We start from the raw sequence: 27,686 nt of genomic DNA on the forward strand, positions 1-27,686 counted from the left end.
CTGGTTGCATATCTCTGGTGTCACTCAATCCCAGGAAGTGTCTCACATCATAAGAAAGCATTTATGTAGAGAGAACTAACTATAGGAAGTTTTTTCTGCATTTCTTGTGTCAAGGTGTCCTTTCTATGTCAAGGAGGATGGGGAGCACCCCCCTGTGTTTCTCATGTCTTACTGAATTAACTTCCTGTTAGTTTTCTATTTCACACCACTAAATTATTTATTGAGTGCCTACAGTCTGTAGAATACTATGCTGGGTGCCAGAGCCTGTGCTTCATTGTATCCTCTACCACTTAGTACAGTGTCTAGCACATAACATGACTCAAAAGGTATTTAAAAAGTATAAATGAGTAAGTGATAAAACAAGAAGTTAGACCGAAGGAATAGACACATTATCTGAATTGTGAGTTATCTAATTATGTGTCCTGATTTCTAGATTTGGAAAATGATTGTTCCAGAACTGATGGTAATAAATGACTTGGACTTCAAGAGAGCCTGAAGAGAGCTGCGTACATCTTTTGCAGTCCGTGTCTGCATGTCATAGAGAGAAAGTCTGTGCTTTATGTGGAAGTCTCAATTTCTTATATATCAGAATGTTCTTTTGCTAAGGCAGGGCAGAAACCCAAACTACCAGGATCATGACAAACATTAGTTCTTTCTGAATTTCTGTACTAGTTAAGCATCTTGATTTAACACAATAAAGATCTATTTCTTGCTCCTCTCAGAGTCCCATGAAGGTAACTGGGGTAAAAGGCTCTCTGTGCACTGCTATTCAGGGGCCCAGGCTTCTTTCATATATCTCTCTCCTAAAGCCTCAAAGTTCTCAGTGGAATCCTCTGCACCTGGCTGAGTAAATGATCAAAGAAAGAGAGTATGAAACACAGCATGAGTGGGTCTAAAGGTCAGGTCTGGAAATGGGGAACATCATTTCTACTCATACTCCATTGGCTCACTTACCTGCAAAGACTCTGAGAAATGAGTCCTGCAGTGTGCCCAGGAGGAAGAGAGACACTGGTGAGCACAAACATTCTCCGCTGCAATTGGCAACACTCCCAGGTAGAACTCTGCTTTTATAATAACTACTAAATCTTCATGCTGTTAAGGAGTTAATTTTGTTAATATTTATTTGTCACTACCAAACATAGAAAAAAGAGAGGAAAGAGTAACTAGAAAAATATCTACAAACTGTCTATTGTCAAACAATAACTGATTTTTCTCTTTTCCAGCAACCATTGGTCCTAAGTCTTTAGGAAGGAGATGGAAATTAGAGTTATAGAAATTATTGGAAGGAAGTTCTCCAAAGGTTAGTAGTGAGGGAAAAATCACTTAAAGTAATGTAAGTATTTATATTTAATTATAAATGTCAGTATAATTAATCATAAATATGAGTATCTGCATATGAATATATGTGTTTCCTCCCAAGAGCTGCATACTTGTTGGGTTACTTAAGGAATAAAAGCATACTGGGTATTTTCCAGATTAGAAACCAGCAGCTGGAGTGGGAGCATCAACTCCCACTCAAAAACAGTTCTTTATTCCCTTCCACTCTAGTGCATACCCTCCCCCAGCTTCTAACATTTCTCTTTGAATTCTTTTTTTCTTTTTTTCCTATGGAAGGAAAACTGTATCTTCTGGAGGCAATCTCAAGGGTTAGAGTAACAGCCAGAATTTCTCACCACTGCCTTCAGTAGGCCCTTGAAATCTACAAGACAAGCAAAGTCAACAGTGAGGGGTTTTTTTGTTTGTTTGTTTTTTGGTTCTTTTTTGCTTATGGCTCAGTGATCTCATCCTTTCTTTGATCAAGACATAGTGACATGGTGACATAGTGATAGTGGGACTTTAAGAAGTACTAAGCTATGAGGATGCAAGGGCCTAAGAATAACACAATGGATGCTGGGGACTTGGGGGGAATGGTGGGAGGGGGGCGAGGGATAGAAGACTGCAAATAGGGTGCAGTGTATACTGGTGTACTGCTTGGGTGACGGGTGCACCAAAATCTCACAAATCACCACTAAAGAACTTACTCATGTAACCAGACACCACCTGTACTCCAATAACCTATGGGAAAAAAAGTACAGGTTGTATTGAAAGTTGTCTAGGTATCTGGACAGCTAAAAGACAATTAGGTAGAATGTCATCTGCAAATAAATCAACTCAACATTTGCTTAATATACATCTGCCTTTATAAAGGTGACCTTGTAAATTGCATAGCTTTATTCTAAAATGGTATGATTCATGTGCAGGAATTTTACCTTATGCTTTATTTTAGCATGTATTATTTTCCCAATAGATTTCTAGATCTCCCACTTATTATAATTTGGTCTGTAAAAATAATAAGATATTTTAATATCAAAAATGATTCAAATAATTTTTAAATTAGTTTGAAATGTATTTTTTTCTTCTTTCAGTTATACCAACTTTTAAGTTTTAACTGAAACATAATTCAATATAGAAGAAAAGGACTGTATGTTTTCCTATAGTTGAAGTTAAGAAAGACTATTAACACTTGATACTCCAGCAAAAACTTAAACATCTCTCTTAGATAAATTCTATTGCATTGTTTTCTTGTATTGTTACTCTGAAATTATCTTACTATAAAAATTAATGCATTATATATACACATTAAGCATATTATAAATACTTAAACTAGTAACATTTAAAAAATATAATCAATGAAATGAACATAGCTTCTATCACATAATCCAATATAAAATAAATTTATAGTTTACTTAATATAAAACAATTATAAATTAGTTATTAATTTCCCTACAGAGGAACCATTTTATCACTTTGTATTTTTAATGGTTTAAATGGCTCATCTATTTACATAACATCAAAAATAATAATTATTAAGAGTTATGAATTATTAAGAATGTATCACATTCATTCATTAATCAACTATTGATAGGCCATTAGGTTTCAAATATTATACAGTTATAATTTAGAAAATGACATGTTGATAATTATAGTGTAGTATACTTTTATACTTGTACTTTATAGTGTTGAGAAAATTTTTCACCTCTAGTATTTTATTGGAGTCTCGAAACAACCAAGTGAATTTCAAAAAAAAAAAAAAAATCTGAGACCAAAATCTATGATTTTTTCCTCTAGTAAGTCAGGCTTAATCTCTATTGAAAACCCCCAGATGTTGAGAAAATCCCATGGAAATAATATCCCAACTAGATGATAATATTACTTAGGCCATACTTTCTTTAACTTTTCTGCAGGATAAAATATTCTATACACTTGGGAAAGAATAGGGTTAAATAATGTCACCCTTAGGAGCGGAGTTTCAGTTAATTGCAAAGTCTGTTTTCTACTGCATTCTACTTGGTATCATAGAAGTTTCATCTGGTTAAAAAAATGGGAAAAATGATTTCAGAGTGTATTTACTGCCTCAACATTCATAGCATGCAGGAGTAGAACACTAAACTTGAAATTAATCGACTTGGATTTGAATCCTCTTACACTTACCAGCTCTGATATTGGCAAGTCACTTAACCAGAGTTTCCAACCACTGTGGAAAAGATTGTTGCTTTTAATAATGGTGATGATGGCAATGATTATGATAGTTTTGTATTTATTGAGCACTTCCACTCAGAAGTCATTTGTCTTGATGTTTAAAATAGATACCATTGATTAAAACCTATTTCACAGTAATTTTGAGAGTATATCTATCATATACGTATGTAATGTATGTTGACATACATACATCTAGTGTCACTAGATCTGAAGGTGTAGTTTAAAAAAGAGCATGGGTTACTAAAGTTGATATGGAGAGGGAAAAGACCCAGAACAGCCAACACAATATTGAAGGAGAAGAACGAAGTTGGAGGAATGACACTACTGAACTCTAAGACTTACTATAAAGCCATTATAATCAAAGCAGTGTGATATTGATGGAAAAATAGACAAATAGATCAATGGGACAGAATACAATGCCACAAACAGACTCATATTTATATAGTCAACTGACCTTCAACAAAGGAGCAAAAGCAACATAATAGAGAAAAAATAATCTTTTCAACAAATGGTGTCCAACAATTGGACATCTACATAGAAATAATTAAATCTAGACACAGACCTTACACCCTTCATAAAAAATAACTAAAAGTGGATCTACACCTAAATGTAAAATTCAAAACAATGAAACTTTTAGAATGTAACAGGCGAAAATCTACATGACATTGGGTATAGTAATGACTTTACAGATACAATATCAAAAGCAGAATCCATGAAAGAAATAATTGATAAGTTGGACTTCGCTGAAATTAAAATTTTCTGTTCTGCAGAAGACACTGTCAAAAGAATGAGAAGATTTGTTACAGTTTGGGAGAAAATATTTGCAAAAGACATATCTAAAAGAAATATTGAATTTTTTTCCTAATAAAAGATGGTTATCTAAAATATACAAATAAATCTCAAAATGCAACAATCAAAAATGAACAACAAGATTAAAAAATGGGCAAAAAAACCTGAACAGACACCTCACCGAAGTAAATATGCACATGGAAAATAAGCATATGAAAAGATGCTCAACATCATACATCATCAGTAATTTTCAAATTAAAACAATGAGATATTATACACATCTAATAGAATTGGAATGGCAAAAATCCTAAACATTGATAACACCAAATATTGGTGAGGACCTGAAACAACAGGAACTATCATTGATTGCTGGTGAGAGTACAAAATGGTACAGTCACTTTAGAAGACAGTTTGGGAGTTTCTTACAAAACTCAACACACTCTTACCATATGACCCAGGAATCATGCTCCTTGGTATTTACCCAAATGAACTGAAAATGTATGTCCACATAAAAATCTGCATATGGATGCTTACAGCAGCTTTATTCACAATTGCCAAAAGTTGGAGGGAAGTAAGATGTTCTTCAGGAGGTCAATGGATAAACATCCTATGATTAAGACAGTGGAATATCATTCAGTGCTAAAAAGAAATGACATATGAAGCCATCTAAAAAGACACAGAGGAACATTAAATGCATATTACCAAGATAAAGAAGCTAATCTGAAAAGGCTGTGTACTATATAATTCCAGCTATATGACATTCAGAAAAAGGCAAAGTTATGTAAACAGTGAAAGGATCAGCAGTAGTCAGAAATTAGGGTAGAGGGAAGGATGAATAGGTGGAGTACAAAGGATTTTTAGGTCAGTGAAACTATTCCGTATAATACTATAATAATGGATGCATACATACCATTATATATATGTTAAAACCAATAGAATGTACAATACCAACAGTGAACCCTAACATAAACTCTGGACACTGGATAATGATGTGTGAATGTAGACTCATTGATGGTAACAAATGTACCGCTCAGGTGCAAGATGTTAATAGTGGGAGAGACTGTACATATGTGCCGAGGGTATACAGGAACTCTGCATTTTCTGCAAAAGTTTGCTGTAATTTTAAAACTGTTTTGAAAAAATAAAATCCACTTAAAAGTTAAAATAAAATAAAAAATTTAAAAAATGTTGACAAAGTGATTGAAGTCATTTTAAGTGTTTTAAATCTGTTGGTTGATATTAAATCTTTTCCCCATGTCTGCTCAGTGTATAAATTCACATAAGTATATCATTGCCTTTCCTTTCTGATTTGCCACACTCCCCCTATACATTTCTTACACTCTTCTTCTCTCATTCACTTCATGATGCCTGAAGCATACTTAGAGTTGTAGACTGTGGTTCAAGTTAGGGAAGGTACTAGATTTCATTGGAAAGTACTTACTTCCATTCTTCTTTTCCATTTCAAAGCCTTGTTTGATAAATTATCAATCAGTCTTTTATAGAATTATAATTCCTGCTAGGCAAAATTAAAGTTATATTAATAGGAGACAATGTACACGTAGGACCCTTGAGTTATCTCTGAGCCAACTTACTGCCTGATTTATACATCACTAAAAGATCATAATGTCAACCCAAAAAGTATTTGCCAACTTTAGTTTTCTTCTTAATATCAGCATTAGAAGAAAGAAATTGTTTTATCTTTTAAAGCTTTAATCAAACAAATTAAAAAGACACCATATTTTGGAGAATCTAGAATACTTTTTGCTATATGATTTATAGATGAAGTTTTTAAATGTTTTATGAATTTAACACATTTTTATTGATTCTCTGCCATTTGCTAAAAACTGGGGATATGGTGAAGCGCAAGAGAGATAAGTTTCCTGCTTTTGTAGAACATGTTTTCTGGAATGAAAGAAAAATAAAAAGCATGGAAACACAAGAGTACAGAAATAATGACAATACAATGAACACTTGGAAAGAAAGATTACAGATAATCAAGAGAATCCAATTGGATGGTATGATTAGGGAAAACCTGTCAGAGAAGGCAACATTTGGACTGAGACCAGTAGAATTAAAATGAACACACCAAATAGAAACTGTGGTAACAGGCATTCTTGGAAAAGAAAATGATACCCTGGTGCAAAAACAGTTTGCATGAAAAAACAGAAAGTAGGCCAGTGTACCTGAAACAGAATGAGCAAAGGAAGAATTTATGTGGCAAAGTTGAGGAAATAGAATGGAGTCATCAAAAGTCTTACAAACCATAGGAAAACTTGAGATTTAATCTAGCACATTAGGAATTCATTGAAGGATTTTACATGAAGGGGTAGGATGATCTGATGCATGTCTTAAAATGTTTATACTGGCGGTTGTATTTGAAATAAGGATAATGATGGAACTAAAAAACAATTAGTAGACTAACACATCGCTCGAAGGGAGAACTAATCAAGACTTGGACTAGAGGAGGGATGGTGGAAATAGACAGAATTGAATGTATTTAAAATATCTGTTGGAAATAAAGTGAATAGGAAGTGTTGCAGATTAGATGTTGGGGGTATGGAAAGGAAATTGTCACAGAAAACAACTAGGTATTTGTCAAGTAGGCAGTTGGATATGAGTCTGGTTTGGGCACAAGGTTATTCCCATAGAGATCTATGGTTCATAGTGAACACTGTATTGCCATCATGGAATGTTTGGAAATTTTATGTGGGCATTACTTAGACGTCACAATGATTTGGGGGCTTCTGTTGACATTTGGCTGTCAGTGGCTGGGAATGCTAGATGACCAGCCGTGTGTATGACAATTTGGAAAAACAAATTATTGGCCCATGTCCTACACAACTTTTCAATGTTCTCTCCAACTGAATGCCTTGTAAAGATAAATTGGTAGTAGTTAATTGCATAATTCTTTTTTTATTCAACAAGCAGTTACATAAGAAGCCCAATAACTTATAAAAAGATAGTGAAGGAGAAGGAAAACAAATATATTGTCTTAAAATCATGAAATAAATTTGTGTACTCTGTTTATCTGTCTCGTACTTGATGTATTATTGTATTTCCAACCATATATTTAGCGGTAAAGCATTTCAGTGCTGTAATGCAGCTATTAAAAATCAGTAGTTTTAGTGCTGTAATGGAGCCCCGATGTAACAGATGAAATCGCTTGCAACAGACTCAGAACCAAATGTTAATTAAAATAGCGCATATGTATTAAGGAATATCATTAATAAGACTTAAAAAAAGATATATCACTGCTAAGGTAAGAAATGACTATAGTGAAATAACATGGAAATGTTACATTTGTTTTGGGGCTGCCTGTTGTTTCTCAGCTTTGGTCTCGTTCTGTCCCCAGAGGTGTAACACAACTTCTCTGCATCCTCTTATATTTCTGCTTCTCTTGCTAGCTATGCTCTACTCCCGGTTGCCCATTGAAGTAGAGTCCTCTGTCTCAAGTACTAGAAACTAAATGTAGGCTTCCATTTGTGGTAGAATTTTAAGAGAGAAAATAAGTTTGAAATTTTGAGATACTTTATCACTACTTCATACCATGCAATAACACAGGAATTATTTTGGTACTAAGAAAAAAGTTCCTTCATAGAGTATCAGACTTTCTTATTGGTTCCACTTCAACAGTCTGAAATTTATCTTGGCTACTTTTCTTATTCCTGTGGTAGTTATTTTCTTACTATAAACAAATGAATTGTATTTACTATAACATTCTAAACTAGATTTTATTCTCACGCCCATTTCTACCTCTCTGCACTTATATATTTGTTTGCTTTTTGTATATAATGGCCTTTGATTGTCTCACTGATAAATTCATTATAAATAGGTACAAACATTATCTATGGGCATGTCTGCTAATAAAGACATTTCTAAAAATTTACATGTTAAATCATATTATTTTATTATAAATTAATTTCCTTTTATTTTTTTCTTTTTCTTTGAGTTAGGCTGCTGTATTGACTTTCTTTCTAATCATGTCTCCAAATAATTTACAGTATTTATAAATTTTATTTGGGGATAGTAAAGATGGCAGTGCAATAAAATATTTTATATAACAGAAGGCCTTAGATCCAATAGGAATGAGATCTACTGATGTAAGTGTTGCTTTAGCCAGCCTACTAGATGAGATCATCCAGGAAATGGCATAGCCAGAAAGGAGGAGAGGGCCTGGTGCTTGACTCTAAGCTACTGTAACATGTAGATTGTGGGCAGAAGAGGAGAGGCAAAAGTGAGGAGCAGGAGTAGCTAGTGAAGGAAGAAAGAAATAGAAGATACTGGCATCGTGAAAGCCAACAGAGAGAAGTATTTCAGAAAAGACACGGGATCTCCTTTGTTAAAGGCTGCTGAAACTTTGAAGATAAAGACAGAGTAAAGTCCTTAGCATTTGGCAAAATGGTAGCTGTTGATGACCTTAAGAGGAATTTCAGTGGAAAAGTGGGGAAGTCAGATTGCAGTAAGTTGAACAGTTAATTGCAGGTAAAAGCTGAGCAAATTTTTTCTTACAATGAAAATAAGAATTGTATGTAGTGAGGATTTCAGAACGGAGGAAGAATCTTTTAGGAGAGATATTACAGGAGATTAACAAGAAAAATGATTGAATTTTAGCAGCAGAGTCTTCTGATTCTTTTGATTACACATTTAGATTATAAAAGTATATTTGTTATAAACAATGTAATAACGAAAATATTTAAGATAGTAAAATTTTAAATCCTGGTAAAACAGGCACGAATATTAAAACAGTTTATGAGAAGCTTGAAATTGAAATAAGAAAAAAAAATCCCAGGTACATAGAGGGTAGTCAGAATATATTTTTAAATGAATAAATAGATTACTTGTAAAAGACTGATGTATTGCTGTTCTTTGGAAAGGGGTGTAAATAAAAACCTTAGCTTAGCTTATGTTAGGTGTTACCAGACTTTCTGTTGGGGCTATATTTAACTTTACTACTTAAAAGAAAGAACACTAAGTCCTCCCTTTTTTTTTTTTTTTTTCTCTTCAAAGAACCAGTAAGTACTTGATGGATATTTTACTAGTGATCTATGTAAACATCATAGCTTAAATATTAAAACATTACATAGAAAATCATCTGTCTATTTAAAACCAAAAGTGAGAAAACTATCTAATGACATTTGTTTTGAAGCACTTCACTAAGATTTTAGGTGAAATATTTTAAGTTCTTGTCATAGCAATGTAAAATACACAATTTTAGTGGATTTTTTGCTCAATGTAATTTTCACGTTAGGCAGAATGACTCAAAATACACTGATAAAATTGTCTTTCCTGGCAAAGCAATATCTGTTGATCATCATAGTACAGCCTCAGGGAAAATGGCTTTTTAAGATATATGTGTGCTTGAAGTTATTTTAATAGGTAATGTCAATGTAAGCTTGGAAAATGGAGGCTACACTAAAAATTGGTTGAAGATGGGGGCTCCTCTAAATGATTTTGTCATATTTTGGAGACAATAATGCAAAAGCTAACATAGTAGTGGACTATGTTAAATGTATGTGAACAGAGTCTTCCCCTGAACAGTAATTCACAAGTCACTTTTCCCCAATACCAAGTAGTTTATCAGCAAATGGCTTTAGTCAGGTCACACTAAAATACTTGCGCCTGTTTATAAATTATGTCACTTGTCATGGCCTCCTAATATCCACCATTGGTTGGGTGATCAGTAGGAGGAGAGAGAGATACAGAGGGTGAGAATCAACCTAAATTAAGGACTCTGATGAAATTGTACATATTACAATTCTATAATCTTTAATATGTATTGCACTGAAGGTCTTCCAGTCAAAATTATGGAATCTGTTCACCATATGCTGCACACTCTCTGGAATTCTCCACATGGAAACAACCAATTTATTTCTAAGAGAAATTTGACTTAGACTATTTTTGTGCAGATTTTAAAGTGTTTTTGTGTGTTTAGTCCAACGAACTTGTTAAAGCTATAATTATTTTTATGGAGAAGGCTAACTACCCAAACAGGAAAAAATAATTTTCTTAAAGCCTATTTGAAGACTATAATGAAAAAAATTAAATATTTTGTGATAAAATAATAATTCTCATTCTACTATGTGTAGCTCCTACAATAACTCAATTGTTTTCTTTGCTAAAATTGCCACACTTAAAAGCATTTCTTAAAACGTGTACCATCTTTTCTAACACTGGCATTTCGAATGTCTCTTTTCCCATCCCTGGGATCACAGTCATGCCATCTTTCACTGGCTACTCCTTGATCTTAAGAAGTTTCTCTCTCTCTCTCAATCATCTATTACAGATACTACTCTGTTACGCACTGGGCTTAGAATATTTGACTATTTCACTAAGGAGTACTATGCTCTAGCATATAATGTACTACCTCTTTAAAAGTTCTTAATTCCATGATTTCACATGATTTAAAACACATTAGTTCTTTTTTTAGTTTTTTAAGTTTCAATTTTCTGCAGTTTATGCTTATTTATAATGAGTGATAGCTGTATTTATAAACACTCTAGAGACTATAATCCATTGTATTTAGAATGATAAATTATGTATACATCTATTCTAGAGTATATTGATTTTTCTTTAAATAATCATTTTTTCTGAAATAGAAAGCATATTATCTTCTGTTGCTATGCTATTGTTTCAGTTTATGTTTAGATTTTCGATTTCAGTCTTCATGATATTTTTGGTGGTGAAGGGTTTCAGTTTTGAAAAAGTGATGAGGTGATGTCTTTATTTTTTAACAGCATCTCCTCCATTCCACTCTTCTCAATGTTTCTGCCTCCTTGAATAGTCCTTGTTAAACTGAAACTTAATCATCATTCAGTTTGTAGTTCTCCTAGCAAACACTACCTTTTTAAATTAAATGTTATATGCACTTTGCAAATCCAAGCTTATGTAATATTTGGAAAGACTTAGAAATCATCTGTCCAATCTCCTCATTTAGTGGATGAGAAAGTAAGCTTCCCTCAAATCCTAAGGTGAAACGATTTCTTCAAGATCGTAAAACTGGGAAACACATAGGGTATTTTTCAAAATTAATTTCCAAAAAGATTATATGTTTCATCAACTAAAAAAAATCTCTGAACATTTGTTCAATAAAACAAAAACATTTTAAACAAAATGAAAGTCAATTCACTACAGACGCATAAACTATTAAGACAATAAAATTATTTCAAACATATGTATATAAACACATAAGCTTGACATTTTCATTTTAATTTCAATATTCTTGTCTTTCTAAAAGTTTACAGGAGCATTTGACTGGTTGTGTTCTTACAAATGCCTTTGGCTATTTTTGCAGCCAAATCATTACGTAACCACCTCTGCTCCAGCTGTGATCAGGTGAATAATCTTTGTACACTTGGACTGCATTTTGAAGGTATGTTTATACTGAGTAGTCATGTTACAGGATACAGATAATGGCTCTATATGAAACTCAGAATAGCACTTTAATAGATATCCTACTTGCTATAAACAAGTAGCTTAAATTGAGTTAGTTTTTTTTTGTCTTACAGTGAATCAAGAAAAAAATTTATATAGGTGCTCACCACTTAATTTGGTCTAAAAAAGAATAAATTTTCAGGCACTGTCTGTATTATAAATTTCCATTGCTACCTCTTTATTTCTATGTAACATGTTAATAATTTTGTTCTAGGGTTGAAATAGATGCTTTAGTATGTAAATATTTCAAGCCTTGGTATAGTATTTCAGAAATGCTCTCAAATGTAGAATTTCATAGATCACTAAAAAGCTGTGATTTAATTTTTACAAAGAGTGAAACATAAATTTAATTCATCTGGGTGCTGGGTGGCTCAGTGCATGCTTGTCTAGTTGTAATATTTGGTGAGTAGCAATGTGAATTTTATTAAGTAAATGATCTTTGGGTTGCAGAATGGTCTCTATTATGGAAGCAACATAAATCTGATAGCTGCATAGACTAAGGGCAGAACCAACAGTGAAATATATGTATCAATCCCTGAATCATTTTCTGAAAGAAAATGTTAAGAGTGTTTGACCTTTATTCATAACTGGGAAATTTTAATGTATTAAGTTCAATGGACAACAAGTGAATGCAGAAATAGCAAGCTATATTACAGGTGTGTTTTTAACAGTCAACAGTTTGAAAGAAAAACAGGAAACTCTTACTGCTGGTCTACTGCTGATGTATGTCATTATTTTTACAAACAAGGAAGACCGTAGCTAGTTTATTTGACCTATTGTCTAGGCAAGACCACATGTCTAACTGCTCCATTCACAATTTCTCCCAAAGAAGATATTGCTTTGTCTCACCCAACTCTTCACATTATACCATGTCAATCTGATGACTTGATTAATTGTATTTCTTGCCACTCTTGATTATTTTTGCTATCTAGTTTTACATAAATATAATTATCATTTAAATTATGAATTTATTTCTTAAACACTGGAAAATACTTTCAAAGCCATTAAAAACACACAAGCAAAAACTATTATTTAACAGTAGTTAAAAATCTTTAGTTGGATATATTGACTGCATCTTGCTACTCTGAACTTTCTATAAAAGGTTAAAAAAATTAACTTTAAAATGTTCCTACCAACTTCTTCAGTTGCATTTGGACATTTGTTAAAAAAAGAAACTAAGGGTTTTTCCCCCCTTTTTAAAACAGCAGATAAAAGTGAATGCTAGGTTGTTTATCAAGTGCATATTTTAAAATTTTAGCTTGGTTTATCTATAGTAGTTTCCTTGGAGAGCATTGTAAGAAGTGGCCACCCAATGCACTTTAATCTTTCTAGTTTGTGACGTGGTTTAACTGCATGTAAGATTAAGCTATATCATCCTAGCTTTACATCAGTAAATACCTGGAAAGAATTAACCTTGTACATAAATAGCTTAAAATTTAACCCTTTCTATATGATGTTACTTCAAAATTGTGATGGGTTTTTCCACATATGAAATGTAAAATGTAATGAGTAATTTAGGCTTGTTTAGCTTAATTTCTAATTAGAGATATTTAAAAATATATGAAGGACGAAACATTGACAGCTAGCAAGTTTAAGTATCAGAAAAATTGTAACATATATTTTACATTTCTGCTTCCTTGATTTATTGGTACTTTTCTTCAAATAGCCATTCTCAAACACAGGTAGCTTAACTGACCTTTCAAAGACTGTAATTTATGCTGTATGATTAAGCTTGCAGACTAGATACTTTGTTCTAAATGTGACTATAATGCTATGAGCTTAACCAGTAAGCTCTTCGAGAGTTAGAAAGAGCTCCAATAATTAGCATCCTTCCCAATTCAGAATATTACATCCTATGAAAAAGATTATTTTCTATATGTACACTGAATATATCTATCTCAGCTTTCACATAAGAACCTTTGCAGTAAAGTAATCTAGTAGATTTATTACGCTCATCCTAAATGTTTATTCAAAGTTGAACAATCCTAATTCTTTTAAACTTTTCTCTATTACATTTTTTTCTAGGATATCTTCATTCTGGTTATACTTCTCCAGATAAATGATAGTTCAGAATTATGTTTCAAAATGCTTTAGAGGAGATTATGTTATAGAAAAAAAATGTATTATTTGTTATTTTCCTTTTGCGCTGGAATATAGCTCTTCCTTTAATTGAACAGTATGTTAAAGCAATTGAATTTTTTCATTAATATTTCTGTTGAACAGTATGTTAAAGTAATTGAATTTTTTTGTTAATAATTCTATTATATAAGAAAACATGGTTCCTATAACACTCAAATTCCAGTGTGGCAATACACTGACAAATAATGTGACACATCAAAGAATAATGGGACAACAAAATATATATTTGATGTCACTCATTCAAGATAATACGTTGAAAACATAGAATGGCGAACAAGATCATTCAAATTATTTAAATTTTATTTTTCTATTCCATGAAAAGTTTGAATGAGATCCCCAAAAATATCTGAATGCATATTTCATACCAAATATGACACCTTCAGAAGCTGTTATTGCAACAGTGCACTAAATGTTTAAAACAAAATCAAAATGCCTCTATGTAAGTGGAGTCCTCCTATTTTAGTGAGGTGGTTTCATTTTCTATATCTCTCTCCAGTAAATTTATTCTCCTACTACTTCCCCCAGATCTTTGAAAAATAGGACATGTTAACCCCTTATTTTTCCTCAAGGCCTGTCAAACTATCATGCCAACATAATAATAATTTTTAAAAAGGACTCCCTTTTAATATATATGCCTTTTTGAATCTACACTTATGTACCTTACAACATCATTTCTCTCATTATTTGTATTACATCATTTCTTTCATTATTTGCATAGTATTTATCTTAACATCTAATTAATTGTTTTACCTCTAACATTGTCTGTGCTCTGACAACAATTTTAAATGTTAAATATACCTGTTAAATACCAGAGGAATGAAGATGGTGAATTAAACACAACCTGTTTCTTATATTCCCATCAAAAATCCCACGAAAATAAAAATAAAGGGATTTTGGAATGTGAACACTTATAAGGACAAACATAAGTAGAGTAGATACCATCACAACTGTAGTTTGGAAGACAGAAATCATATGAATAGATAGTAACTGATTTAGCAATCTGGAAAAAATTGAACTCTTAGCCCATGGCAAAAATCTAAGAAACAACCTTATCTATACTACAGAATACTTTTTAAAAATTATAAACTTGTAGTGCCAGTTTTCTGATGGAAATGAGGGCAAGGTGGATTAAAACAAGGATGAGTAGTTGAAAACTCTAAGCAACTGTTAAAACCGTACACCCATTAGGATGGCTAAAATTGTAAACACGGATAATAACAAGTGTTGGCAAGGATGTGGAGTACCTATAAAATGGTCCAATCATTTTGAAAAGCAGATAGTTTCTTAGAAATGTAATCTTACACATTAGTATTTATGGAATGGAAACAAAAGCATATGTCCACAAAAAGATTTATACACAAATGTTCACAACAGCTTTATTCGAAATGGTCAAAAATTATAAACACCTCAAGAGTCCATTTATAGTAAAATGAATAAAATAAAGGATGTACATTTATACCATGGAATACTACTGAACAATAAAAGAAGGAAATCATTGTAAATGCAACAACATGGATAAGTCTCAAAATCATTATTCTGAAAGAAGCAAAACACAAAAGATTACAAGTTGTATTACATTTGTAATAAATTTGTATAAATTTGTATAAATTTCAAAATTGTCTATAGTAGTTGCCTGGGGTAAGGACTAAAGGAAGAATTGACTGCAAGGGATGTGAGGAATACTTTGTGGGTGATGGATATATTTTGTATATTGATTGCAGTTGTGTGGTCATGAGCTAATACAACTATCAAAATTTATTGGGTTGTATACTTTCAGTAGAAGGGATTTATTGCATGCCTGTTATTCCTCAGTAAAATCAATGAGTGAAAAAGCAATTTAAAATAGAACAAAGAAACAATTAGAACCTCAGGTCTTCTCAATCATTGCAAGGCTCCAAAGGATTTATTTTATTTTGTACCAAAAAAAAGACTGGAGGTGGGAGAGATAGAAGGTTTCTAATCTGGGAAATATTTGAAGGTAGGGTATTCTGTTGAGCATAGGATAATTAAATTAACATTTATAATACTGAATATTGATCACCTAGCTCTCTCCCCAACATATCTTCCAGAATGACAGCAGCCAAGGTTATAACCTCTGGGTTATTGAAAGATCATTATATGGAGATTCTACTTAGCCAAGAGAAAAAACATAAATATACCTTTTTTTTAAGACAGTGACATAACCTATAGTGAAAATTACAGTTACAAGTTTCATTTGGGGGCTCAATGTTCCAAGGCAGCTTTTAAATGCCCTACTTTTAAATATTAGCAGACACCCAAGGATCACCAGTCATTTGTGAACTTCCAAGTTTAAAAAAAAAAAAAAGGATCAAAATACACAGAGAAAAAATATGAAATTTTGGAAATTGGGACATGTATAAAAAAAGCATTTCGGTGATATTCTTAGAGAAATAAGACATTTTTTTAAAAAAAAAGGATTCAGCAAAATTTTTAAAAATTCCATTGCAGTATCCAAATATAAAGGGTGAAAAATTTGATTAAGAAAGGAAAAATACTTTTCGTATACAAAATAGCTTAGAATAGCATTTACATACACATAATTGTGTAAACACTGATGTAATCAAACTTATAACTGTACTGATAATATGGGGAAGATTGCGTGTGAGTGTGTGTGTGTGTGAAAGAGAGAGAGAAAGAGAGACAGAGAGAGATGCAGAGAGAAAGAAAGAAAAGAGGTACACATTTATGGTAAGAGCTGAGTGTATGAGAGTACAAGAGTCCTAAACCTCATTTCTTTATAGGAGAAAATAAGTAGAGAATACTTAAGAATTGAACAAAAAGTCAAGACATAACAATATAATTCTGATATCTGAAGTATGGAAGTAAATGCCAAAAAAAAAAAAAATCAGTTGAAAAGCTGAAAAGAGTTGCGTCTATAGACAGGCAAATTAGAGAGAGAGGGCATAATGAATTCTCTATTTTGTTATAAGAAAAATAGCTTTGCATGTACATATACAAGGAGGATAAAGATGAAAACAAAACCACATTTAAAAATGTAAAAAAATAAAAGCTATTATCCTGGTGTGATGGTTAATACTGAGTGTCAACTTGATTGGATTGAAGGATGAAATATATTGATCCTGGGTGTGTCTGTAAGGGTGTTGCCAAAAGAGATTAACATTTGAGTCAGTGGGCTGGGAAAGGCAGACCCACCCAAAATCTGGGTGGGCACCATCTAATCAGCTGCCAGTGCAGCTAGAATATAAAGCAGGCAGAAAAACGAGCCTACATCTTTTTCCCATGCTGGATGTTTCCTGCCTTCAAACATTGGACTCCAAGTTCTTCAGTTTTGGGACTCCGACTGGCTCTCCTTGCTCCTCAGCTCCTCCAATATATATATATACAGTAGGAAATATATTAGTTCTGTCCCTCCAGAGAACCCTGACTAATACACCTGGCTTCAGAATTCCTCAGTCACGTACATTATTATGTTATAGTATGTATTACGTCCATTATTATATTATAATGTTCTTTATCTCTAGCCACACATCATCATATAATCACATTTTGTCATTACAATCAACTTGTGTCATCTGATGAAACATATTTTTAATGTTTTAATTCTAGATCTAAATTCAAGATCAGCATTATAGCTTTTTATCGTGTATCACTTTCTAATATCTGAACTTACTATTTTCTCTCCATTATGATTTGTAATATTTCGTATTTTAAACCCTACAGTTTCCTGTACCTCAGAGCTTTTCTGTCTTCTCTTGACCAACTTATCACTCTAAACTACATATTCAGCCATTCATTATAACTTCTCTGACAGCTAAGGATCCCTTAATTGCTTGAATGTTCTCTATTGTAAATCTCTCATTTCTTCATAGCTACATCCTTGCCACGTTCCAAAAGGTCTTCAGAGAAGTCTGGACTCCTATGCTAACTTATGTTGATTACCTACTCTATTGTATAGTCCTCAAAGTATCAATTTTACCCCTGTCTTTCTAATATTCAGCTAATTTTTCCATGTGGTTTAAATTTATCAACTTTCATCCTTTTATTCATAAAGGTATCCCTAATGTTTCATTATTCTATATGCAATAAAATATCACATATTTTATCTCATATAAAGTAGAGAAAGAAATACCTTTCTCCCTCTCTCTATTTTTAACTAGTTCAGGTCCTTTTGTACTGTGTAGCAGGCAGAGTTCAAATACACCATCCCCTGAAATCCCAGGATTCCTGGTCCCTGGTGTATACACATTTTCTCTCAGTTATTCAATCAAACACTAATCTAGGTATCTCTGTGAAAGGGTTTTGCTGATATAATTAAAAGCCTTAGGCTTTAATCAATTGACCTTAAGATTATCCTTGTGGGCCTGACCTGATCACATAACTAATTTAAGAGCAGAGAGGTTCCTCCAGATGGTTGCAAAAGAGCATTTCATAGATTCAAAGCACCGTTGCTTGCTTAAAGATGGAGGAGGACACATGGCCACAAGTGCAGTGATCTCTTGGAGCCTGGACCAGGCCCTGGCTAACTACCAACGAGGAAATGAGGACATCACGCGGAAGGAATTGAATTCAGACAAGAACAGGAATGGGCCTGTGGGCTGATTGTGCCCTAGATCGTGAAGACGAGAAGTCAGTCCAGCGAAATCTTGATTTCAGCTTTGTGATACTCTGAGCAAGGAGCCCCACCACATTATTCCAGACTTCTGACGTATAGAATGGTGTGCCAATAAATGGGCAATGATTTTTTTACTTGCTACATCTGTGAGAATTTGTTACACAGCAAAAGAAAACTCATACTAAAAAATTCAATTCTCTCTACTTGATTCTGAAACTTGCTCCATCAACTAGCCCTTGTTTTGTGTGTGCGTGTTTAAATTCTATCCTATCCTATCCTATCCTATCCTATCCTATCCTATCCTATCCTATCCTATCCTATCCTATCCTATCCTATCCTATCCTATCCTATCCTATCCTATCCTATTGGTCTATTATTCTGCCTCCTAATTTTAATACCGATCTTCTTGCAAAAATAAGCTACAGCTACTGTCTATATTTTCTCCTTAATTCTGAAGAATACAGAGCCAATGTCCTGTGGAGCATGAATGTTGTTTTAATTGACAAATCCCATTATCTTTGTTCACCCTTTCTATTTCTCCACAGTGTTGATTACTGGCAGGATTCTCTGGTCATCTTATCCTACATGATTCTTCCTCCACTTCTATCAACATGGAGTTTTGTACTCAGCAAATAAAAATCTTTCAAAACTGAGGACCAAAACAAACAAACAAAAAAAGACATTTTTTATATTAAAAAACCAAGAGACTTTGCTGGTAGCAAATTAAAACTACAATAAATGGTTAAATGAAGGAACATGATATCAATTGGAAATGTAGATTTCCACAAAGGAATTGAGGACATTTGATATTATAAAAATGTAGGTAAGTATAAAAGAAGTTTATTTTTCTTAGTTTTAAAAACATTAAGGAGTAATTGACTTTTTAAAGCAAAACTAGTAACAACGTATTGAGGAGTTTACAACATGGAGAAAAGGAGTAGCAAAAGACTGTTGTAAGATTCCTAGAAATGTATGTGAAGTACAGTATTATTATTTGATTGTAGACTGTGATAACTTAAAGATGTAGAGAGTAAATATTAGAGCAATTACAAAAAAAGATGTAAAACAAATAGTGGCGATAAAATTGAATAATAAAAAAACTATTACATTGTTTCCAATTGTTCTCTTGAAGATAGCAAAAAAAAGAGAAAGAGAGAGAGAGAGAGATGGGACAAATGGATACCAATCAGGAAGATAAGAGATTTAAACTCAAACATTTTAATAATTACATTAGATGCATTTACATTCAGTTGAAAGACAGATATTGTCATAGTGGATTAAAAAATATAGGCCTGGCACAGTGGTTCACACCTGTAATCCCAGCACTTTGGGAAGCTGAGGTGGGCAGATCACAGGATTGAGACCATCCTAGTCAACAAGATGAAACCCCATCTCTATTAAAAATAAAAAAACTAGCTGGGTGTGGCGTGCACGCCTGTAATCCCAGTTACTCGGAAGGCTGAGGCGGGAGAATCTCTTGAACCTGAGAGGTGGAGGTTGCAGTGAGCCGAGATTGTGCCACTGAACTCCAGCCTGGCGACAGAGTTAAACTCCGTCTCGGGGAAAAATATATATATATACTTTTTTAAATATATATTTTTATATATAAATTTTTATATATTTTTTATAAAATATATATTATATATATTTTTATATTTATATATATCCTGTTGGAAATTCATTTTAATATAAATATATATAAAGGTTAAATGGATAGAAGAAGCTATGCAATGCTAATACCAAATGCAAGAAAGACAGAATTCCTATTTTAATATCCAACAAAGTAGATTTCAGAGCAAAACATACTACCAATGGCAATCAGGCATATTGCATACTGACAAAAACATCAATCCATCAGACAGATATAACTACCCTAAATGTGTATGTAACTGTTAACTTAAAAACATATAAAAGAAAAACTGAAAGGAGAAATAGGCAACTCCACAATTACGGTTGTAGGGTACACTCTTTTCCGAGTAATTGATATAAGATGGGGGAAAAAGGCAGTAAAGTTAAAGATATATATCACTATTACCAACTGGACATAAATGACATTTGTTGAACACTGTGCCTAATAAGAGCAGAAAACACATTCTTTGAGGTACATGTTGATCAAACACCAATATAGACCATATTCTGAACCATAAGTAAAGCAAACATCAATAAATTTGAAAGATTTGAAATTATACAAAATATGCTCTTTGGGTATCATATTTGGAAATCAAACAACAAATGTGTAAGTAACTTATTGGTCAAAAAAATCACAAGGGAAATCAGAAAATGTTTTCAACTAAATAAATATGAAAATACAACCTATCACAATTTTTAGGACAAAGCTACACTGGGGAAATGTGTAGTATTAAATGCCGAACAAGTACTAAAATAACAAAAACAAAAAAAGTGCTGGCGGGAACACAGAGCAACTATACTTTGCAAACCTTTTAACAGTTTCTTATAAATGAAAACTTTTATTTACCTAGATATTTCCAATCCCAAATATTTACCAAATAGAAATAAAAATATATGTCCAGTCAAAAATGTTTAAGCAAATTTTCAGAGCAACATCTTTCATAATAACCCCAAACTGAAAAATACACAAATTTCACTCCTAGATACTTTCCAAAACAATTCCACTCTTATATATTTACCAAAGAGAAATACAATTATGTGTCTAGACAAAGATCTGTAAGCAATTCTTCACAGCAACTGTACTCATAATAACCCCAATTTTTGTCTGTGGGTGTGTAGATAAACAAATTTTGATATACCCACACAATGGAATACTAATCAGTAATGAGATATAAACGTATTAATACATGTTACAGCACTGGTAGGTCTCAAAATCATTATACTAAGAAAAAAAAAAACATAAAAAGCTACATGCAGTGTGCTTTCATTTATATGATCTTCTGGAAAAATCTAATTGGTAGGAAACTCTACAAACAAAACAGATCAGTTGTCCATAGCAAGGGTAGAACAGGGTATTTATTGAATAATACAATGTTTGGGATAATAGAAATGTTCTGCATCTCGATCGTGGTAAACACTGGTCAAAGCTAATTGAACTGCATAGTTTTTAAAAGATAAATTTTAATGCATATGAATTACACCTGAATAAACTTCACTCTTGAAATGTTCTAATATATTCAGAAAGTTTGTTTCCACTTTTATAGATTGAGTCAATTCCTATCAACATATTACTCTGCTCTGTCTAAATTTCTTACTAGAATTAGAAATACAGAATCTTTTCTTTTCAACTTTTATTATAGGTTTAGGAAATGAAAATGTTCAGAAAATTGTTTGTTTCTCCTAGATTTTCTCAAGAGGGGTAACTGTGCTGTTGAAAGTGTCACATGCCAGCATTATTACTATTAATGGACAAGGCATCATATGAAACCTATGCTTTTGTCTTTAGATTTCTACTTTACAACATGATATTTTTGTGGCATCAGATATCCGTAGGGTTTACTGGCACCTCATTTTTCAAAGTGATTTCACATAGACCATCCCATTTCAACTTTCCAATTTGGAAGAATATCATTGCATTTTATTACAAAAAAAAATAAAAAAATAAAAAATAAATAAGAATACCATTGCATTTTATTACACAAATAAAGAAAGAAATGGAGAAATTCAAGAAAAGAAGGGGGTTTTTATCGGTATATTATGAGTGCTGGTAATTAATTTCCTCGGTGAAAAGGATGAGCCCTTAGGAATACACAGATAAAAGAATATTATTCATCTTCTCCTTGCAAGCTAACAAGCAAATCAGTATCATTAGTGTTTTTGAAAGATTAACTTCTCAACTAAAAACATGCTTAGGGATACTGAACATTTGGTATCACTAATTTTCTTGAGCACATGTAATAGCCTTTTAAAAATATTTGCTAATAAAATGAAGCTCATTCCTTATCACTTAAATTTCAGCTTAAGCCACTCCCTCTTTTAGATATTACTCAATTCATTTAATTTTATAGTATTAAAATTATTTCTTATTCAATTTTCTCACTTTTAGCTCGTAACATATTCATTTAAATGTAAAAAAATAGCTCTAACTTTATTTGATTACCTTTTACACAGTGATATTGAGTTGAACTAATTCTACATTTTTTAATATACCTAGTGATCTTGTACTGCCTTTTGTTTATGGAATGTTGATCGTTGTGATTTTCAAAATGATCATTATCTGGATCAGATGGCCTAAAACTAAAAGGACCCCCATTTAACCTTTCTCATTTGCCAAACAAGCAGAACTCAAATACATTGTCTTCATGTAAACCAGATTTTCATTAGTGTTTACCTGTCAAATTTCCATCTGTTTTTTGATACTCTTTTGCTTATTTCAATTATTTGTACGCTCAGAGGCCTCATCATTCTGTGTTTAACACCAGTCATATATTTTCCCTATTACATTGTAGAAATCTGAAAATAACCAATGCATGTTGCTGAGTTCTCAGATCAATTGCCTCCTTGTTTGAATATTCAGTTTATGGTTAAACTGCTGCATTTCAATATCACGTGAAAATAACCATTTTATCAACAATTTAAACATTCTCAGTGATTGACTCACGTCTCTTTCCATCACTTTACTGCAAGAAAGTTCAGCATATGCAACCTTATTGCATTAACCTCAGTCACTATATCACGAAGATTTAAACAGAACTGAAATCTGCAATACAGGAAATAGATGATTAATTAAAGATAATTTCTGTCATTAATTAAGCCATTCTTTATATAGTGGCAGAAAACATGGTATTTTCCTGCCTCTTCATAACATTCATTATTTTCTGTTCTCTAGAATTTTTAGCTTTGAACTCTTCTTCTGTAAGTACAGGTGTGTGGATGATAAATGTAGAGTGATTCTGAACTTACCAATACAACTAGTCTAGGTGTCATTTTACTCCTCAAAATTAGAACTACTTGAAATCTGAGAAACATGTGCAGCCTCTTTGGCTGGTTCATTTTGATTGCGGCCAAATTTTTCCCTCCTACCCCTTCATCATCCTCACTCTAAGTATGCGGTAGTCTCTGACGTCACTGAGATTTTGTCTTCTGCACACCAGGTCAAGTCTTTCCACACTTTTCCATGCTCTCAGATTGATTTTAAAACAAATATATGAAAAGGAAGTGAACCCAAGGCACCCAAAGTATTGGTGGTTTTCATTTCTTCCAACTACTATATTGTATTTATTTTCCTTTTTTTTTTTTTTCCCACATAGTTACTTTGAGCTTGTAATCAGTGGATATTTTCCTAGACATCTCCTGGAAGAAGTTATTTGTTCATTATTTTAGCATGTATAGATTCTCAATTCATTGCACTTTTCAAAATGATGCTATAAATTTGCTGTGAATTTTAAAACTTGTATGCATTTGATATTTCTTTCACAGTCTTTAAATTTTATAATCCGATTTTGAAACAAGCTTCAATTTTTGTTTATTATTTTGTACATAACATTGAAATAGATCATAACATTCCCTTTTAAATAGATTCAGAGAATAAACCATTGTCACTCTATTGTTAATCTTCAGATTTCTTTTTCTTGTAAGTATTTGATGACATACTTATGTAGAAAGCATGATGCAGCCCACAAACATTTTAAATGGTTTCAGACTAGTTAGAAAAATAAGATAATGGACAAATAAAAATAAGGAACCAGGAAGTAAGGGAGAATTTGTTAGTAATAGTAAAATGAGTATTCAGACCAGAGAAAGAGTTTAGCTACCAACTTCTTATCACTCTTGTCATTTTACCAACCTTTCTGAAACCCTTGAAAATGATTTTAAGTTGTTTCAGGATTTGAATTTATTCTTTAAAAAAGTCTATCCACATGTGTATGCAAGTCATGAGAAATAGCTTCACTATGACAGCCGCCAGATGACTAAAACTACCCTTTATAATCTACTGAGATTCACTGTCTACAATCTCAAAGGCAAAATGTGGACATAACTCATAACCCTTTCACTAACCACATTTTAATAATAGAAGCCTACGGCAATTAGTGGCACCAAATTAGTAGGAGGAATAACCAGAAAGGAGTCAGCAAGGCATACCTAACAATTTCAAATCCATTCCCAAGCTATTTTTAGAATGTTTACAAGTAATTAGAATCCCAGTTTCACCACATTTTACTTGAGAAAACTCAAGACTAAATGTTTCAATTTCCATTTACAAATGAGTATTAAGAGATAATAATATAGCAATTTTGTTAAATGGGTAAGATTTCAGGTAAATCTTCAATAGCACTGGAGAATTTAGCTAGGAGATAACCACCACTTTTAGGATTCTTCCATTTTAAGGGACACCATAGGTAGCATCTATGTCTTGGGCCTGGGGATTGGTGCTTTTCTGAGGATGACATCAGTAGTTAAGTTTTCTGAAGAGTCCTTGTTTATGTGTTCTAGAAAGTCATACCTTAAATTTTTACTTTTTTCCTTAATATTCTGCCACCTATTTTCCAATTTTAAATTCAATCTCTCTTCGTAAACTTACATAGTCACTCTTTCCTTACTCTATGTCTTGGGAGTATCTTTGATTCATAGTAATTCTGGTATCTCTTTTTTTTTTGACATTTGAAGCCAACTGTCCTCTTTCATTTCTGATACTCATAGCTTCTGTTTTATATGTCTCATGTAATATTTATCTATGTGTCTATTATGTTGGGCAATTTGTTTAACCTTTCTGAGTTTTTTATTTCTAAAAATTGGCTTAATAATTGATTAAAGGTAAGAAGACACTTAAGGGGCTAAATGAGATAATGTACTGAAAAGCACTAAGCAGAAACCTGGGTATGTATATTGCAAGCCAAGCTGTATTTTCTGAGTTTCTTCTTTTCTCATTTTCTTTTATTTTTTCTTAATTAGAATATTCTCTTTTGCTATGCATAATTTAAATTTATATTTTTTACTGATACAAAACAGAACCAAATCATTCCTGTTTTATATTTATCATATTTCTTTATATGTCTACGACCTCATTGTTTTACCTCCAACAACCAGGAATTCCAAGAGACGAGTGAATTTAAAACAGGCTTGATCATCATAGCCAGGGCTGGTCAGTGGCCACAGCCTCAGCTCCATCTGCTTCAAAAGACCTTTGTTAGAGCTAAGTGTGGCTGATCTCCCCTCTTCCCAGGGGAAAGGAGAATGTAAGGAGGTGTTCAATGTATAAGTGGCATCATAGTCAAAGGCATTTTCAGTTTCCACTGTTCATACCTGGCCTTGAGTCCTACAGAATTCTGATCATTGCCAACTCAGTCCCTCAAGGTTATCTCCTCCTGCCTTAGCAAATAGATTCCCAACTTCACTGACTATAGCTGCTTGAGGAGAAAACATGACCATGTCTTAGTTCCATAATAGATTAAAGGTTTTCATCAGTCAGGCTGTAGATGTGCAGTTCCCCTGGCTTTTACTTTCACAAGAAACAAATCAATGTGCTGTCTTCATTTGTTTAGTCCCAGAGTTTCCAAAACTCTCTTTCAGGTAAGAAGAAGAGCTCAAGTGTTTTTGTTTTTTTGTTTTTTTCCTCTCTAAAAAGACATCATCTTATCCCATTAGTTAAAGAATATTTGGTTTCATAGATTGAATCTAAAAATATGGATACTTACAAATATGAAACCTATTTATCCTGGTCAAATGATGGGATGCCATTGAAATTGAAGTGGTATTGTGTAAAGTTTGTGCTGGAGAGTTGTTTTATTTATTTGACTTTGCATGCAGCTTCTGAGAAGTTTGAACAGTAGCAGTTTGTGATGTGGCAGTCACTCTTTCCAACAATACTAAGAATTAGTCTTTGTCCACACACACTGACTGCAATGTAGTCTCTGTTCTAGCACACACTGATGCTGTTGCCTATTTTCAGCTGGGTTGATGACTACATTCCAGACTCATGAAAACTAAGCACTGCTGTTATGGTACAAAAACCCTGGGTTTTCCTCCTGGCTGACACTAAAAATAACCCACCAAATTTGTAATTTTCAAGATAATTTTGGCTTTGGTTTTGTAAATGATGACATGCATCTGGATTATGTCCTCTAACCTTGACATTGTTTCAAGTGTTATCTCTGAACACATCAGCTCTTAGTTTGTATTAAACAAATTCATATTACATTCTTGTAGTTTTGTATCTATGTGAAAAAAATATGTGCAAATGTTTTGAAGATGATTCAGCATATATTTTCCCTAATATAATCATTTCATTTTTAAAATGTCCATATAAGTAGAATATATTAATTTACTAAGGTAAAAAAAATTAATGCAGTATTTTACTTCCAGCTACTTTCCTTCCATTTCAGACAGAGAAAAAGAAAGTATACTTGACAAGCAACTTAAGACATTTTTCGAAGCTGCCAAGTTGTCAAACTTTGATTCTTGTGAGGTGCTAAGAACAAGCACAGGAGGGTGAAAAGTCTACCTCTACCACTCTTGGGGCTCTGTGACAACCAGGAAAAGTGATTTCCAGCCATTCCTCAGTCCCTGCCCCAGCAGGATGAAAGCATGCTGTTTTACAAGAAACATGGGCCTTTTCTTGAGTAGCAGGGAGACAGCTGATGCAATTGCAAGCTTTGCCATCTGTCCCTGTGACCACAGACTTTACACAGAAATGCTCCTACCAGGTCATGTATTTAGATTCTGTGGTCGTGTATTTATACCATGTGATTAGAACTGCTGGGGAGAGAAAGGGAAGGCCAGACTGTAATGGTCTCTCCTTCAAGCCCTTACATAAAGTCTATTCCTGTTCTTGTTTGCCTGATGTTGATCCAGAACTTTTCAAGCTATCAATTTAGCATAATAGATGCCTGTCATGACATTAACAAGGAAGGTCAAGCTACACACAAAATGAATTTCGAATTTTAACTTGGTAAGAATTTTTCATGAAGGATAGAATGCTGTATTCTGACTTAAGAAAAGATTTATCGTTTACAGAGTAATCTTCAGCAAGACTTGGAATTTCCTCCTTCAGTGACTTTTGTCTCTCAGTCAGCTAGTGAAAGCACATAAAATGATCTTACAACATTTTATCCAATAGATTATTTTTTATTGTGAGGATTTTGCAAAGGAATATGATGCTGTGAGCACATTTATCAGTGGTGTGTTTTTTTCAAGACTTATGGTGATAAACAAATCTGGGATGGGGGTCATGACCCTCTTTTAGCGATGAACCTCATCACTAAGTCAGAGAGAGATTAGTCAGAAAACCTTAATGCCAAGATGAAAT

The 27,686-nt window shown here is 32.9% G+C and overlaps 1 long non-coding RNA gene across 2 annotated transcripts; it reads left to right on the forward strand.

Annotated features, from left to right (window-relative positions):
* Positions 1-857: 857 nt before the first annotated feature.
* On the forward strand, positions 858-26,731 carry LOC123574067 (uncharacterized). Of its 2 annotated transcripts, XR_006698927.2 has the most exons (4): positions 858-1,053; positions 1,224-1,300; positions 11,600-11,677; positions 19,018-26,731. It is a non-coding gene; the product is annotated as an uncharacterized lncRNA (long non-coding RNA). The 2 variants fall into 2 exon arrangements; XR_012431094.1 differs by lacking the exon at positions 11,600-11,677.
* The last annotated feature ends 955 nt before the right edge of the window (positions 26,732-27,686 follow it).

This window comes from Macaca fascicularis, chromosome 1 (genome assembly GCF_037993035.2).
Source record: "Macaca fascicularis isolate 582-1 chromosome 1, T2T-MFA8v1.1".
Classification (NCBI taxonomy): Eukaryota; Metazoa; Chordata; class Mammalia; order Primates; family Cercopithecidae; genus Macaca; species Macaca fascicularis.